At 35.6% G+C, this 14,129-nt stretch overlaps 1 protein-coding gene across 5 annotated transcripts in view; it reads left to right on the top strand.

Annotated features, from left to right (window-relative positions):
- The window catches only part of APBA2 (amyloid beta precursor protein binding family A member 2), a 106,830-nt gene that overhangs the window by 45,495 nt on the left and 47,206 nt on the right, over positions 1-14,129 (top strand). The window contains exon 2 of one of the 5 annotated variants that reach the window (XM_074916885.1): positions 1,410-1,472. The exons of 3 other annotated variants lie outside the window; for them this stretch is intronic. The gene's annotated coding sequence lies outside the window, so the exon portion shown is untranslated. Of the gene's footprint in view, positions 1-1,409; positions 1,498-14,129 lie in introns of all 5 variants that reach the window. One more of the 5 variants, XM_074916884.1, reaches the window with a different exon arrangement.

Raw genomic sequence — 14,129 nt, 5'->3', positions numbered from 1 at the left:
CATAATTGTTTTAAGATGGAAGATGACTGTGTAGTCACTGTAAGGCAAGATAAGAGTCATTAGCTTTTCTCCAGAAAACCATCTTTGAAGGTTTCTCAGTACTCCTACATACTGATGAGATTAACACAGACATGAAATTGGGTATCTGGAAGCTAGCAAATGAATATGGTATGATTTGAGAGATTCATACCACTATGAATCTCTCAAAAAGTTTGTTTGTTTTTAATAAAAAATTAAGCCTGCTTATTTTTCTGGTTATATAATCAAACATAGTTAATGACATTTTACCTGTAACTGTGGTAGTAGATGCAGGACTTCTCTCTGAGAAACATTTTATTTTTCCTTGCTTGAATTTTTCTTGGAATGAAGGCATGTTAAAGAAACACTGCTTATGAAAAAGGGCATGAAGTCCTGAATCAGTATAAAGATCTGCATTGTGCTTGACTAAGCAATAACAAAGAATTGCTGTAGCTGATATTTAAGTTCTGTAGGGTCTTAACACTCAGTATCTAAATTCCATAGTAACCTGTGATTGAAGTGCTACACTGTTCAGTGTGTTTTCATAAGATATTAATGTTGTAGAAAGCATGCTATTTTTAGGTTGTAAAAAAAAAAAAATGAATTTCAGAAAGACTACTTTCAGCAGCTAGACTCTATAAACAACTACTTCATCTCTCTTTAGAGATACCAGAATTTTGTGGAATGCTTCCTTGCTCATAAGTGCCTCAGGTTAATAATTTTGTCTTTGATTACTAATTTTCATCCAAATAATTTGACCTCCTGATACAGGAGATGATTTTGTGCAGCAACTTTGGAATGTCCTAATTACAGCAGTGATGGTTTTTGTATTTGGCTTTTTTGAATTTTAATGACAATTTTGAGTGATAATTAACTCTCCTCTCTGGACGAAATCCTCTTTAAATTGTGGATCTCTGCAGATAAGAGATCAGATTCTTTGTAGTGTTGATTAAAAGAATAAATTTTGACCTAAGTATTTGGAAAACTGATGCATATAAACTTTAATTTTATATCAATCAAAATTCAAATTTACATAAATAATTGATTTTTTTAAATAGTCCTAGTAATTACTGAATTTGTGTGAATAGACTAATACATCTCTCCACATATATCACCTTAACTTATCTGAAAGGGTAGGACTATCTTACAGCTAATCAATGGCAGAGTTTGACATAAGTAACATGCTGTGCTGGTTTAGAGGAAAAATCACCAGGCTAGGTACCCCATCTCCCAGAGTGGCCAAAAGCAGATGCTTAGGTAAGATAAGAGAAGAATAATTAATGAGACTTCATCAGAACTGTCTCCCCATTTCTATAAGTTTGGGATATTTTTGAATTAAAAAAAAAAGTTTTTTCCTTATGAGTTTTTTTTGGTTTTTTTTTTTTTTTGAGGAAAAACAGGATTGCTATCAAGTTCTTCATTTTTAAAAGAAACTTTAAATGAATCTCAGAGAGGTGAGACTTCTTGTACAGGAGAAAGGTACAAGTTTATTCTGTTTTACCTAAGAGACATTTCAAGCTAGGTCTTGTTCACAGAGTATGCTCTGTCTCCCATAAGGTTAAGTCTGGTCTGCATTTTTAGATCTTATATTTAGTTATGTGTTTTCCAACTTACTGCTTTATATAAGTTGTTTGTGGCTACAGTGCTAATTTGGGAGGCAGGAAATATAGGACTAGTTCAATACTTTGGGTACTTTAGTCTGGGTCTTCAGTGGATGGTAAGTGTGCATTTCTGCAATCAGGCAGTTCCATGTTATAAGGATATGGGTCTTACATGCTGATGAACTAACTCCCATTCTCAGAATTAAATGATTGTGTACATACTTAGCTGTACAAGGGCTGAAACAGCCTTTCAGGTAAGCTGTGCAATACACAGAGATACAAGGCTTAGTTCTGACAGATATACTGAGGTCCAGTATGCATGCTGCTTCTTGAGCCTGCTTGAAAGCAATGAGTGTGGTATTTAATAAGTTGGCCTTAGAGGTGGCCCTGCTGGACCCGCAGTGACTTAGTAGAAATCAATTCACGTACAAATGCCAGAGTATTATTTGTTTTTCCTTTATGCAGCACATCCTAGTCGCCATAGCCATAGGGAATGGAAACCTGACAACAGAAGGTAACTAATTCATTTGTCAATATCCATTTAAGTTGTAGACTTTGGAGAGTACACATCCTTCACAAGCTCACATAGCATCTAGCACAGTAGTATTTACGTCAGGTCACTGTATTAATAGTTTGAAGCATTGTGGTTGGTGCCTTGTTTACAATAACTATGTGTAAACCTACTGAGCTATAACAGTATTACTCAGAGCACATCTAGATAATTTTACATTCAAAATACATATTTAGGAGGAAAGGTCTTATTTTCATAAGATGTATATACACATTTTCTGCTGACATCTGATGGAAAAGCTGGTGGGTATAAAGGTTACAAGTATCTGCTAAAGTGAGTGACAAAGTATTTATCTTCTAACCAGTTGTTCTAAATTGGAGAGGGTTTTACTGATGTGCAATTTATGCCTTAGAGACGGAGGGAAAATCTTTCTAATCTTGCTTTTTAAATGAGGTGATCATCCACTATGAAGCAGGGTGCCTGAAACACAGCCAGCTGCAAGCTACAGATATTTTTTCAAAGGTTGGATATGCAAAATCCCATGACATAATTCACTGCTAACAAAACCTCTGATTATCTTTATCATTTACTATTTTATGAAATCTTTACTTTGTAAAATGTCTCAATTTAACCTTGCAATTTGCTAACTCTGCTTAACAAAGGCAGACTATTTTATCTGGAAAAGAATTAAACCAATATTCTTTACCCTTATTTTATTATTTCAATTTTTTAAAAAAAAATATTTACTAAATCTGCCAGAGCACAAGTATTTGTATGAGTTTGAAAAAGAAAATGTTCTGCTAACAGGAGAAATATGCAACCTTATCCTCTTAGGCTAATTGAATACGGAAGGTGTTAATGGCTTTCAGCAAGATTTGAGAAGTTTCATAGCTGGGAAGAACTTCATGCAATTTCCAGACTACTGTATTTCCACCAGGAAAATTGTCTGAATGCAATAAACTCCTAAAAGGAATCCTCTATCTCTTCCTCTTTTTTGGGGGGTGAGACTTTAAAAACCAAAATGGGAATAAATGGCCTTGTAATAAACCATCTGATACTTTTTGGACCATAGTTAATTAATTTTTGAGTAGAGCTACCTCTTTCCAGCTAGCCAGTTGGAAGAACAGCTAAAATTAAAAGTCTGTAGACCACTAGCAATACCTAATTGTTATGTCTTATTAGATACTGCTTATGGAGAATGTGGCAATTGTTAATGCCTGCAAATCTAATTTCTGTTGGTTTGACTCATTAAAATTATGCTGTCAATCCTTTCCTGTAACCTTTTAAAGAAAATTTCATTTTTTCTTATGGTAATGTTAAGGGAGCACCCATGACACCGTTCACAGGACTTCAAGGTCAGTAGGGATAAAAAGAAGTCTTTCTGAAGAGTTATTATACACTGAGAATCAAGAAGCTGTAAAATTTCAGCATAAATGTTTGGGTGTGAACTACTAACCTGATAGTTAAACCCTGAGTTATTAGAAAGTTAAGCATCTCCATTTTCTTTTACAAATGAGGCCTTTGCAATGACCAACCTCCACAGCTGTTTAAGTTGACAGTCTCAATATTCTAACCACCTTCCCCTCCAGCCATCTAACTATTCATTGAATGGATGCTCCTGCAGTAAGGTCAAGAATCTTTGCCTTATTGTTCTTAAATAGTACAGTATGAAACGTCTTGCTGAATTCCCAGGTGTCATTTAGAGTGACCTATGCTGTCCTTTGATTCCCTTCTACATTATTATTCAAATAGTATATTTTATTTATCTCTGCCTATAACCTGAAATTAGTATTCATGAAAAGAAAGCTTTTTTAAAAATAACTGTAGACTAAAGCATAAAATGCTAATCAAGTAAGTTCTGAAACATTAATTGCTTGTGCACCATATATTTTAAAATAAGTATCAAGTTTTAAGAATTTATTTTCCTTCTCAATGGAAAAATGACATATAATTTTGAAATAATGACATGCTAAAATGGCCTAATTTTTTTCCCTGTTTTTCTTTAATAGGACATCTTTTTGCATGAAAGGATACACTAAAACGTGGAGTTTGCTAAGGACATTTATTTCAAAGAAAGTTGATGGCAATAAAAGCAAAAAAGTTAAAAGCATATTAAAATCATACTTCTATAATATTAAAGTAACAATAAAGTAGCCTCTCTGTAAATGAAATTGAGCCAGAATGAGAGTTAGCAGTAGTTGTTCAGCAAAACCACAACATTTTCTCAAGGAATAAATGGAGTAGAATACAGTTGTGTTGGTAAGAGTGCTATATTTTATTAGAGTGTGGTTCACATACATGAAGTCTGATTGTGCTTTATGTGCATGGAAATAGACATGCAAGAGCCAACAGCTCTCAGAAGCCATGTGTCAATTGAAGATACACAGTGTTCCACAGTGCTTTTATGATCTTTGCATCAACTCTGAAGAGTTTATTTTTAAATAGCCATAGTTTTAGAAAAGCTGTAAAGAAAAAAACCCGAACATTTCAGATTCACAAATCCCAGAAATATATGTGCTTGCTTTTTCTGAGGTAGAACAGGTAGAAATGTTCCAAATGGAACATTTTTATTATATATTTTTAATGATGAGGTTCAACTAACTAAAACTACCTTATAGTTATCTGATATTGTTAGCAGATAAATGTATTCTGTTATATAAATACTCTAAGTACTTAAATGGTCACGTTTAAATGGCAAGATCACAGGTTTTGAAGAAAAGAATATGGGCACAAAGAATGACAGGAATTGCATCACTATTATGCTGAGATCTTATTAGGAATAAAATTTGGTGTAGGGGCTTGTAGTCTCACTGAGTGGTTGGGGTATTACGGGTCTTAGCACAACTCAAAACCAGAAAAATACCAATTTCGCTGATGAACTAACTCATATTTCCAAATAATTTCAAGATTAGAATAGCCCCATAACTTTTCTAGAGAGATTCATAGTATTTTTCCTAGTGGAAACAGGGACTGAAGGAGATAAAGGTATAAATTTACTACTTATACCTATGTATATAAGAGATACATAAAAAATATACAGGCAAGTATAACTTGTGACCACTTAGGGAACCCTTATTTCCACCTAAAGAAAATGGGACCATTAAACTGGGTGTCTGACGCCCAATTTCCAAAATTAAAGGTTTCTAAGTTGTGATGAGCTAAAATTTTTCTTGCATGTATGTAAATCTATTTAGCTAACACCCATGGAGTTTTTATATTTGTGTGATAGCAACACAGTGCAAAGCTTGCTCTAACAGCTTTAATATAACCACTTTCCTTTCTCACTGCATGTCTGGTTCAATAAAGCCTGTTTTCATTGTAGCCAACTAATCTCAGATCTAGTTTAGTATGGTCAGGAGTCTAGAACTCAGTTTTCTTGAAAGGTTTAGAGAGCAGTCAGTCTGTGTAGCCTGCACCACAACAACAGGGAGTTTTCTACTAGAAAGAAATGGTCAAAAGCTTAGATTTGTATTCTTGTGGAGGAGAATCTCCTGGAACCAACAGATTTTATGTTGCTTCTTACTGGGAAGACCTTTTTGCAATATGTAATTTTTTTCTCTAACAACATGGAAATCTGGATTTTAGAGATCTTTTCAAAAGTGCCTTACCTCTGAGGAAGCCCCCAAATCCTTTTTCACCTTTTGCCTGTACCCCCAAGTCACTAGTCATTGTATAGGTTCAATAGCTTAAAAAGCTCTTCTAGGAATTTGCCATGGTGGATCAACATTTTTCCATGTTCTAGCCAAAATAAGTTTTGTCTCACCTTTGTACAATATTTCTGACTGCACCAGTCATTGTTCAATCCATTTCAAAACACTGAATTGTAGACACAGAGGAAGAATTCCCTATATTAACAGACATTTTAGGTGGAATAATTTGGTTTTATTACTGAAGTAGTAGTTAAACTACATTAGAGTCCAAATCGGTAAGTTTTCCAGTGAACAATCTTTTCAAAAATACACCAGTATGTAGAGATAGGAAGAAGGAAATTTAGTTCTAGTCACTGTTTTCTATGAAACATTTGGCAGTATTGACAGAAAGTACTGTGTTAGACTTAAGAGTTGAAGAAATTGCAATAGGTGATGCATTTGCATGTCGGTTGTGTGAAGCCAGATTCTAGTCTGGATTTGTACAACTGGCCTTTCTGACCTCAGTAGTTTTCCCACAGACAAAATACAGCTGCCTCCAAGTTCAGGGTCTTGTTTTGTCTTGTTTGAATTTCAGCCACGTGGCTTCCCATAGTTACATTAGCACTGGCTCATGTTATGCTTATACCAATCTGTTATAATTTAGTGCTAAGTTAGTATGGAAACTGACCTTGCTGTTAAGATAAAAATATTACCCAGGAAATTGCAAGATGAACATAAAGGCATACAAATTAGCAGGAGGTAGAAAGATTGCCAGACTTACGAGTAGCTTCCACAATCAGCAGAAATGTACTCTGTAAAGTATTTTACAACTTTGTATAATCCATTCTAGGACAGCCTAAAAATTCTACCAGAGCTCTGGTAGACGCAAGTTGTCTCACAGTGGCCAGAATGTGTTATAATTGAATTGGCATATATTCTTTATGCTTTGTAATGTTAATATATACTTTATTTTTCTCTTATTCCTGTGTTTTCTTACCTTATTCCTGTACATCCTACACTTTTCCCTTATTCCCAGTGATTTAGGAAATATGCTAATCATGAAAAGATACTAAAATTTATATTTATTATGAAATTAATTTTGAAGCTGAACCCTCTGCATAGCTATCATTGGAGCATTTGTGTGCAGGTGAAACACAAGGGATACTTTTCATTATTATAAACTGATCTCTTGGAGCAGGACAACCACAAGGATAGGCCATACAATCTCATTGCCTTAATTTTGGAGGCTCATCTTATTCTGTTGAATAAAAATATTCTGCTTCTGTCCCTCCCCCAGTTTAAGATATCTGTAGTGAGGTTATGTTTCTGGTGTGTTTTTCTGTACAGCAGGATAACACTGCAAAACTGATACTAGTCCTAAAATCTTGACTTAAGTAACTGTATGGATGTGGCATTACAGGTTTAGTATCCCTCTTTGAGCTGTGAAATTAAACCCTAAAGAATGATTAAGCCACATGAACTATAAATGATAATTAAATACGCGATTACATGTATTTTTATTGCTTCACCAGGAAATAGCTGATCTTTTTAATTGTAAAAGCTACATTCAGTTGGGATGTACATTCAAAAATACCATTTCGGCAATCCCATAGGATTTTATACTGTCTTTATCATATCTTTGTCTCTGTTCTACTTTTAATTTCTGTTGGTGGGTTCTAATTATAGAGCACTTTTAGAATGGCATTTATAACATAACTATTGAATTTTGAAGGCTTATTAGATAAAACCAAGCAGAGCAAATATATACCATGAGAAGAAATGCAGGAACACAGTTCAGAATGTGCAGTCTTTTAAAAAGATGAAAAACAATTAAGTCGTCTCAAAACCTCTTGATGTCATTTGGTGAACAGCATGAAAGGAAGGTTGTCTGACCTATAGAAAAACAATTGTAAAGACTTTTCATGTGAGGGAATGAAACATTTCAAATATACTGAGGGATCACGTTGATGTGGTTTAACAGGAGCAAATTATCTATTGTTTCTCTTTGGTTGCAGGGTGAGGAGGAGGTGTGATACAACTGGTCAGTATATGCCATTCATTTCTTCAATGCATAGCTATTTCATATTCTACTCAGAATGCAACCTGCTTGCTGACCAATTATTGTTATAGCAAGGTAGTAACTCAAGACAGTCTGCTCCATTTTAAAAGCATTGCCTGTGAATACAGGGGTATGTATTTTGGAAATCCTAGGCTGTTGAGGTAACTAGTATACTGCAGCTGTTGTAGCTTTAAGCAGACTTTCTGCAAGAGTGCAGCTGAAATAATCCCAACATACAGAAACATGCATTTGTTATCTCAGAACTTTAATTCCTCACTCTACTGTCAGTTGTTAAACTAATAAAATAATCATAATGGTGGGTATTAATGGATATATAATTTTCTTTCTTGTTTGCTCGTTCAGTGATTTATTTTTTTTTCCCAAATTGATATCTTTTGTGACTACCTCAGATTAACGGTAGACACAGTTGAATAGAAGTGAATGATAAGAGAATTCCTTTTTTTCCTTAGCTACACAGGAAGACCCTAGTGGCTACTCTTGAGATAACTATCGAGTCATGTATTTTAATGCTATCTATTTTTAGATGCTGCTCATTTTCACTTCCCACACACGTTTCCCTCATTTCTTTAAAAATCATTCTTTCTCTGTGCTTCCCATGCAAATCTCTTGCTGTTTTCTAATTCTATGTTTTGATTATGTTAAGCATATTAAAATAATAGTTAATGATAAATTGAAGCTCTGAAACACTAAATAGCACCAAATTTATAGTTGCCTTTAGCTGTTCTTCCTCCTGGACTCTTGCAGCTGTGCTTTGAACAAAGCAGAAGGCAGGTGATAAAAAATAATATGCAATCATAAAATTATAAAACATACCTACACTGTGAGAGGGTGAGGAGTTGAGATTAAAAGGAAGATCACGAATCTGCAATTTAGCATGCTGCTGCTACAATTAACAAATTTAAATAACTTTTGTTGATATTTTTAAGTTTTAACTTTCTACCTTATTTTTGTTCTTACTGAAAACAAGGGATTGTGTACAGCTGGACACATGGTCAGTGTTGTATGAAACCCAGCTGCTCTCAGCACTGCCACTTAGCCACTGCAGTTGAGCTGCCAAACTGACAGCATTTACTGTATGAGCTAGAGACACTGGGGGAGCATAAACCATCTCTTCTCTTCAAAAGATGTGTTTGGTGGGTTTCTGCCTTGTCTATTCAGAGGGTGTAAAGTACCTTGCTTTGGACTTGAGGGAGCCTCAGCCTCTCATCTGCCCAGCAGGGAGGTAGCAAACTGGGTCTTGATAGAAGAGGCTAAGCAAAAAAATATTGAAAGACATCTAACTACAGTGTTGACGTGGTAAATTTTTTTTTTGACAGACTGTCAACGTTTTCTAAGGGTACTCATGGAAAAGAAAAGGAGTCAGATTAAAATAGGGTAATTTTGAATGGAATTTCACAGGACAAAATGCATTTCTAATGCAGCATTGCTTGCTGCAAGCAACAGTGCTTTAAAATGTATCTTCTTATTTGAAGTTTGCTGGGTTTTATTTTAAATGAAGCAAAAAGATGGAAAATATGAAGTTTGCTAAACAGGTTTCTGATAATTCTATCCACAATTTATGTCTGCAAATCTTATTTTTAGATCCCTATCTAGAAGAAGTCATATATGTGAGAGTAGAAATATCTTAAAATAAATAGCAAAAGTACTCATTTAAGACTTTTTTGGCTTCTGTTAGCCCTCTCATTCCTGTTGTGGGTTGGGATGAATATTCTCTCGAAGAAATAGAAAGGATTGTTTAGGGCATTTAGCAAGAGTCAACAGAAACTGGAAATTCACATCTAGTTAAGCTTTAAACAAACTTCCTGGAAGTGTTCTAAATTGTCAACAGCACTGACAAAACACTTCAGGTTCATTCATGCATTCCATCTATTTATCAAAGTTTATTTTCTAAATGGCTTCTGAATATTTTCAGTTAGGCTTTTCTGCAAAAAGTAATATTAGTAACTTAAAAAGTTTTAATCAGATGTATTGTTTATGCATGGTAACTCATAAAAAGAAATATACTCCCCATAAATTCAGAGTCGTCCCTAATTCTCTTTGAGTTTGCCTGATTTTTTAAAATTGTGTCAGGAGTGCTGTTGAATAGTGATGTATGTCTGCAAAGTTGCATTAGTGTGGCTTACTTAAATACTTGTTGTATTCATAGAGAGTTTTAATAAAGTATGTAGAAAGCTTTCTGAGGGAGGATAGCTAGCATACACCATAAAAGGCAGAAGTGGCATTCACAAGACTAACTTAACTGCTGGCTTAGGCTGCTGGTGCTCAGTTTTGAGTTCTGTATAGAAACAAACACTGGACCTCTGCCCCATCTTCGGTCTCAAGTTTCATAGATCGATTTTTCTACTAAGTTGCTAAAAATGAATAGTTTTTGTACTCAGACAGTTCCTTACTTGAAAATATTTACGGTATTATTTTCACAAACAGGTGAATGAAGCCATTTCATTGGTTTATAAATAACAAGCTAACTCTTAAGTGAGACCAGAGCTCAGCCCTACCACATATCTGGATTTCTCAGGTGTCTTTAGCGATGTTTTTTTCCCCTCTCCAAAAAGGTTGGGGTTTTTTTGGGCTGAGGAAATGGGCCATCTCTAAGACCTGCAGGTTCAAACAGCACCTGTAAATCATCTATGGTCACAAAAATCCCAGAGAAACAGGCATTTGGGGATCTGCTGAGCATGCATTGAGCAGAAGACATTCATGCATTTGACTATACTGCATGCAGATGCAGATCTAATATCCCAGACATATAAAAGTACCAATTCTGCTTGTGTCCTAACAAAGAACTGAAACTTCTGTTCTAGGTCTTTCCCCTCCCTGAAATAACAGTTTATAGTTTTGTAGAGTTTTTTTGTTTTAAATTCAAAGGCTTTAGAGGCCTGGCTAATAAGTAGTGTCAGGCAGTGCCAGCCTTACTCAGAAAAACACTTCTCAGTTTTAATAAAATTGAGGTGCCTCTCAGCATGGCACAACATGATCCTAATTTAATTACACTGCGGTTGTTCTGATTGTAGGACACAGTCTTACTGTTTCCATATACAAATGCTAGAAGATCAGTGTTACACAGGCTCACTCTGTGTATGGGGGACCAACACCCCCAGAACTCAAATTGCTGTATGCTCTTCTCTACCTTTCCTTCGTTAGAGATACGGTGCTCCTTTTGAAATCAGTGTCCACATGCTTAGTATACAGTGAGTTACACAGGTGGATCAGGGTTCCAGATCCCATTTATACCTGCTTTTAAAAGAGGTAGCAGGTTATCCTGCACTCTGCATGGTGAATTCTCACGGTGCGTAGAGTCAGATCTGCCACAAAATGAACATGAAGTTAATGCAGTTTGGCCTTAGGAATCAAGTGACTGCAGAATCTGACATAGTCATGGCAGACTCTTGTTCTGTCATCTACGTACTAAAAATTCTAGTTTCCAGTCTAGGATCAGTTACCATTCATCTTGGTTGTCTTAGCAGATGGGAGTCTATTAAGTCTTCTGTAATGAAAGCCTACTGAGAAATACTATTAGTTTGATATTAAAATTATTTTGAAGAAATTGATGCTAGGTTTTTTTAACTTATCTGCTTATTGGAAAAGAGACTAGTGTAATTAATGTAAAGTTATGCAATCACGAATTTTCTGATGGGTTCTGTTGAAAAATACTATTAGCTCAGTTACTGTTGTACCAAGTAACTTGATAAATATAGTAGTTCTAAATGTATGTCTGTGTTGAAAGGGGTGTGGTCTGTTGTTTTGGTTTGGTTTTTTTTACAGCATTTATAGATTATGAATATATAGGGCTAACATCTGGAACAGTTTAAGTCAGCAGTGCGTTGAGAAAAGAGCTCAGCAGCAGAAAAGCAAGCCTGTAGGCCATATGTGCTATAATCTAGCCTGATGGTAAATTGTGTTGCAATGCTTATGTTCCACTTACATCTGAAGATGACTTATAAAGGGTAGAGAGTTATATCTTTTTAGAACCAATTTAATAGCAGCTAGATCATACTGAATATTTGGGGAAAATATGAGGTATTGAACAATTTTAGGGAAGCAAAACTTGCGTGGGAATTTTGTCAAAGCTGGCAGAGGGTACAGATTTTTGAAGTGTGAGAGAGAAGACTGAGAATTAGATGAAGAAAGGAACCTGAGGAGGAGTAAGCACAGGAAAGAGGCCTTGCAAAATAAAGCAAGTATATAAAATTGAGTAAAACTCTTAGGTTCACCTATAGGTTGCAAAAGCAGGGCGCAAAAGATCATTTGGCTGTAGATAAGCATGCAATAGTACATTTGTTGACAAAAGAAGCTAACAACCCTCTCAATCCACAATCCCCTCAGATCACTATGCATGTTAAATGAAAAACTGTCAGAGAGCTTGTTTTGCTCCCACTAGAATGCTATTCATCTTGTGAATCAAGTACATATGTAAAGCAGTTCTTTAAACACAGCCAGGAATATTACACTGGGTATTTCACTTTGTCACCATGTTTACAATTGTGTACCATTTCCCATTTTTAATGCTAATTTAATTGGTCTCTCTCCATGGGAAGAAAGTAGTGAAGGTATCTTTCTACACAGGTGAAAAGATGTAGAAGTGTTAATTTCCATAAACCCTCTCCGCAGCTGTGTGGAATTAGATGCAAGGATTTCAAGAGAAAGCTAATGACTCTATAATGAGCACTGATTAGATTAATTCCAGCTGTAAGCCTGTGGTCCTGTTTCTAGCACCAGAAGAGATTGGTTCCCCTATGCATACTCCTTTTTACTGCCACACAGAAGAAATACAACATATGTTTTCTGGAGATTGATTTCTTTCCCTCTCAACATTGAGCTGAGGCAGGGGTACTTAAGAAAAATAAAGCAAAACACGTTTGTTGAGAACCCTGTGTAACTTGGTCCCTTAATCACTGATCGTTACACTGATGGAACTTTAGTGGTGCACTGTACAACACAAATCAGCGTTTGTTTGTCTCAGCAAGGTAAAATTGCTGAATCCTGAGGAGAGTAAAGGAGGATACAGCACTGACCCCTGGTGTTCTCAGGAGCACTTCCCCCCAGTCAGAAGTTGAAAAATGCACTTGAATGAATACAGAATTTTGACCTAAGGAGGGAGCTAAGGAGATATCAGGAGTAGGAGGAAGTCTTACACTAAGCATAGGGAGTAACCTGTTGAGTCAGTTGAAGCCTTTATTATACGGTGCCTCTGGATCCAGAAAATCATTACTACTATCCTGCAGAGGACATTGGAGTAGTGTTAGATAGAAATCCAGTATTTTCTCCAATTTCAAGAGCATTCTTAGTAAACAATATGTGAATAGTGGCTATGTAACCTTCTAACACCATAGATTTACTGAAAAAATTAGGAAAACTATTAATCCCTGCAGTAGATGACTGAAGGCTTCTGCACAGTAGACTGAATAGCAGAATGTGTGGTAAAAATTTATCTATTCCATTTCTCAAAAAACATCCAAGTTCTGGTTTTGTTCTTTTAAAATCTGAATACATTGAGTTCAGTTAATTGCCGTCCACACAGATAAACTAACATCTCTGTAGATGAGAAGATGAAAGAGTTTGGACCTGTGGCCTTCAGGAACTAGCACTTTGCTGTGTGACATAAGACAACTTAGAAACAGCCTAGAACGATTTTAGGTTTTAAAAGATTCAGGTTATGCTAAAGCTAACGTAAGACTAAAGTATTTTTCTAGGAAGCCTGAGAGATATTTTGAAATGGTGGAAGAAAACTAGGCAACCTTGGATGTTCTAGTATTTGAGTTAAAATACAGCTGTTTGTTTCCTTGACAGAAACGTATGTGCAGGTCCATAAAGAGCAATTTTCAGACTTGTGTTTGAAAACTCTATTTAGTAATTCAGATGTGCCAGTACAGTTGAAGTTAAATTTCATAGCTGAAGATGGTATAATCAGTGCACATTCAGTCTACAATTCAGAGGCTGAGAATAATAAGTTCTGCTTTTTTATTTTAATGTGATCTGTACTTGGTTTTCTGAAAAGTAGTGCCTGACAGAGAAGATGGCAAAGGTAAGGAGGCCAACTAGAATTGTAATTGTTATGCAGAGATTGCTTTGCAACATCAGTTTCCATAGCATTAAGATCAGCCTTGCCTCTTATTGAAAAATCAGGCTTATTTTACTTCCATTGGGAACATGTGCCACAATTTCAGTATACAGAGGTGAAGCACTCAGGCTGAATTAAGTGAAACCCAGTTTCCTCTGTCCTTCTAGTATGTCAGTGCTAGACATGCATGAGAGGAATTACTTTCCTCTCATCACCTATGCTCTAAAAAGTT

Source organism: Athene noctua, chromosome 13, assembly GCF_965140245.1.
Source record: "Athene noctua chromosome 13, bAthNoc1.hap1.1, whole genome shotgun sequence".
In the NCBI taxonomy this organism is placed as follows: domain Eukaryota; kingdom Metazoa; phylum Chordata; class Aves; order Strigiformes; family Strigidae; genus Athene; species Athene noctua.
The sequence above is the reverse complement of the archived record's forward strand: the minus strand, read 5'-3'. Positions and strand labels throughout refer to the sequence as shown.